Source organism: Gracilinanus agilis, chromosome 6, assembly GCF_016433145.1.
Source record: "Gracilinanus agilis isolate LMUSP501 chromosome 6, AgileGrace, whole genome shotgun sequence".
Lineage (NCBI taxonomy): Eukaryota > Metazoa > Chordata > Mammalia > Didelphimorphia > Didelphidae > Gracilinanus > Gracilinanus agilis.
The window spans coordinates 181,542,469-181,546,938 of NC_058135.1; positions in this window are offsets into that span (position 1 = coordinate 181,542,469).

A 4,470-nucleotide genomic window follows, 5' to 3' on the forward strand; every position below is an offset into this window, starting at 1 on the left:
TGATGTTTCATGGAGTCATTTGATTCCATTTGCCCAAATTCAATTTTTAATATTGTTTTTCCTGAGTTATCTTTTGTGTCTCCTTTTCCATTTGGCCAATTCTACTTTGTAAAGAGTTCTTTTCCTGAGTAAATTCATGAACTTCTTTTTCCATTTGGCCAATTCTGCTTTTTTTTAAACCCTTACCTTCCATCTTGGAGTCAATACTGTGTTTTGGCTCCAAGGCAGAAGAGTGGTAAGGGTAGGCAATGGGGGCCAAGTGACTTGCCCAGAGTCACATAGCTGGGAAGTGTGTGAGGCCAGATTTGAACCTAGGATCTCTGTCTCAAGGCCTGGGGCTCTCAATCCAATAAGCTACCTAGCTGCCCCCCAATTTGCTTTTTTAAAAAGTTTTTTTTTCTTTATTTCACTTTTGTGTCTTTTATTAATTGGCCTATTGTTTTTAAAGGTATTAATTTCTTCAGTATTTTTATTCTTCCTTTACCAAGGTATTGACTCTTTTTTTTGGATAATTTTCCTATCAGTCTCATTTCTTTCCCCAATTTTTCTTCTACCTCTGATTTTATTTTAAAAATCCTTTTAAAGCTCCCTTATTAATTCTTTTTGGGCTTGACAGGAATTCATATTTTTCTTGGAGGCTTTGGATGCAGCAATATTTACTTTGTTGTATTCTGAGGTTGTGTTTTGCTCTTCCCTGTTACCTAAATAACTTCCTTTATTGAATTTCTTATTTCATTGTTTGTTTTTAATTTTCATGTTCATTTTCAAGCCTTTTTATTTTATTTTTAACAAAAAAACAAACTCTTAAAGTTGGACTCTAATCGTGTAAAAGTGAGGGGAGCACTATTACAAATTTCAGGTTCTTTGTGCAGCCACCTTGCAAGCTAGCTTTGGGATCTATAAGCTTTCAGTACTTCCAAGGTGGTATGATATAAGGAAAGATGTGTTTATTACTCTCCAGGTCAGGGCTCTGGTCTATGAGTTATCACAAGCACTCTTTTTTGCCTTAGAACTGTGACCAGGTTCCCCTGTTCCCTTGTGGCCAGAAACACCTGTATGTGATAATGTTCCTTCTTACTCTGAGACCAACATCCTGGACTGCAACTTGAATTTTATATAGCCAATTCAATAAGAGAATTCCACCCAAAGTCAGCAAAGACATTTCTGTAATCTCCTTCTGAGTCAGTCTCACTTTCTTACCTTCCTACCATCTGTGCCTGAAAGCTCCAGAAGGCTCTGGTGCTGATTCTGCCAACTCCAAGGCTTATTGCCATGGAGGGATCTGCATTGGTGTGCTGATTTGAATTCCAATTACACACTGGTACAATCAGCCTTTTGTTCTAGCCTTCTAACTTGTTCTGGGTTGATAAATTATTTCACTCTGTCATTTTGTGGGTTATATTGCTCCAGAATTACATTTGAGACATTATATCAAAGTTTATGGAAGAGTAATTTTTAGAGATAGATGAGTCTATATAACATCTCCTTCATCCTGAATTCTCCCACCCCAACCACATACACATTACGGAATCTGATCATTTCTTTCAATATAATGTCCATGTTCTTTGGGAGATCATGATTTTTAGACAGTCCAGTGATTCTTACATTATCTTTCCTGGATCTAAATTCCAGGTTATTTATTTTCCAGTAAGAGATTGCAGTTTTTCTTCTAGTTTTTTTCATTCTTTTGAAATATTATTTATTGTGTCTTCCTGTCTCATGAAGTCTTTATATTCCATTTTTCCAATTTTAATTCTTAGGAAGTCATTTTCTTCTTTGAGGCTTTGTACTTCCTTTTGTGGGGAGTTATTTTCCTGTTTGAGCTCTTGTATTTCCTGCAAGGAAATTAATTTTTAAATAAGTTTTCTTTTCAATTGACAATAATTACTCTGGTCTATAGTTGTCCTTTGTTTTAAGTTAAATTATTATGAATATAATTCTCTCATAAAAGGAACATAGTTGTTTACTATCTCAATATTCAAGAATATTTTGTGTGACATTAATATTACAGTTCTTTTATTTAAATCTAATAAACTTCTATAAATCCATCAGAAAATAACTCCTGAAGTCCCCCTATTAGTTTTGATATAATTTTCTTTTCTGACATTAGACTATTTAAGATATCTTTCTAGTCTCTATTAGCTTGACTATTTTAGATTTTTGAAGAATATCTATACATTTGTGTGTACATATATATATGATTTTTACTTAATTAAAACATAACTGCATAATAGGTTCTGATATTTTTATTAATTCTTTTTGTCATGGTTTCTCATTATTCAATTCAAAGTATTTTTCCCAACTATTTTTAATTATTATGGACAAAAATTTTAGCTTTAGCTTTAGTCTTCATTTCTATAATTTTCCAGCTTATTTATCTCTTAATTATCAATGTCTGTTCAATTCTGCTTATTATAACTTTATGTATTTATTGTCTTTTCAACTTTTAAAATGTGCATTTATTTAGTGAACATTTCCCTTTTGATTTTTGTTAATATATGTTTTTAAAGACGCAATACTTCTCCTGAAAAAGACTATAGCTGTATTACAGAAATTTTGGTATGTAGTTTTATCATTATTATTTTCCTTTACATAATTTTTAGGTCCCCCCTTATAGTTTGTCCTTTGTGACTCACTCAATATTTAGTATTTCATTCTTAAGTTTCCATTTGGGTCCATTTTATTGGTTTATTTTATACTTTGAAACTTTACCAAAGTCATTAATTATCTCAATTAGTTTGTTTCCTGGTTGCTTATATTTTCTAATAAACCAACAAATCCAATAAACCTCCAAATTTTATAAACCTTTTATATGAAGTTATACTTTTAGTTTATTTTTTCTTGTTCTTGCTAGTATATCTTTGTTATTTAATATTTTATTTTCTCAATGACATGTATTAAAATTTTTAACATGTTTTCCAAAATTATGAGATCTATATTTTCTCCCTCACTTTTCCCCCCCTTTCAGAGACAGTAAGAAATTTGATCTGGTTTATATATGTATTATCATGCAAAACATTTCCACATTGGTTATTGTTGTAAGAGAATACTCAGATAAAACCAAAAACTGAAAATAAAAACAGAAATAAACTAAAGTGGAAAATAGTGTCCTTTAATTTGCATTCCAACATCAACACTTAGTTTTTTGTTTTTTGTTTTTAATCTGGAGGGGGATAGCATTCTGTGTCATGAGGCCTTAAGCATTGTCCTGGATCATTATAGTGCTAAGTAGCTAAGTCTTTCTTGGTTGAGTACTGTACAATATTGCTGTTACTATGAATAATATTATTTTGGTTCTGCTTATTTCACTCTGTATCAATTCTTGTAAGTCTTTTGAGCTTTTTTCTGAAATCATCTTGTTCATCATTTCTTATACCACTATAGTATTCAATCATCATCACATGCCACAATTTGTTCAGCCATTCCCCAATAGATGGACATCTCCTCGATTTCCAATTCTTTGCCAAATACAGAAACAGAGTAACTATAAATATTTTTGTACAAACAAGTCCTTTCCCTCTTTAAGGATGAGATTTGTGCAAGGGGGATGGGACAAAAGGAGCCAGAGAAGGAGTTGCTGACAGTTGGTGACAGTTGGGAACAGAGAGGATTCTGAGAGATTCTCTGGAGGAGGAAGGAGAGGAGAGGGAGTTTGGTGGAGGACTGGAAGGAGAGAGGAGGAGAACATCCCAGCTCAGATACAGCCCTCAGGGCTTCTTGAGGGCTTCCTGAGAATCTTTCTTTTAGAAATTGAAACCCTGATTCCCTGATCAAAGCCATTCCATCGCATCTCACCCATTAAGACGTCAACAAATGAGTGAGATAAATTTTTGGACTCCATTTTGGGAGCAACTTTAGTCTCCTTCACCCATTATCCAACCTTGCTGAGAGACCCCTTTTCAGTCAAAAATTTACAACTATAGAAAAGGATAGAAACAGAGAAATAGAAATAGAAACAGTAAGAGAAGGGATGAGGGGGAAGAACCTTAGGAGTGGGAGTCATTAAGGCTCCCACCTAAGTGATAGACTCCATAGGAACAGAGAAGAGGGCAACCCAAAATCCCTCAGACCTTCATCCCTTTCCCCAATCCCTGAATTGCAAATAATAAAAGCCATTCTTCAGTCAGATAGTGTTCCAGAGTGTCTGAGAGACAACAAGGGAGAGGGGAAGCACAGCTTAGTCTGGCTGCCTCCATCTTGAAGCCAGACCCACCCTGCTGTGAAATTAACTGATCAGGGGGAGGTTTGTGTGAACCCCATCCTTATCCAGAATCAGATTGGGGTATCACATACCTTATCTTATAGGGAAGCCTCATCCCCAACTCCTATGGGGCAGCACGGACATCCAGGTCACCCATTTTTGGGGTGACTCACCTTTAAAGTCTCCCAGGGGAAAGTGAAGAGAGACTCACCATAAAGACTTTATCTATCTCCCTACTATCAATCATTGGTTACAGGTTTCCTTTATTG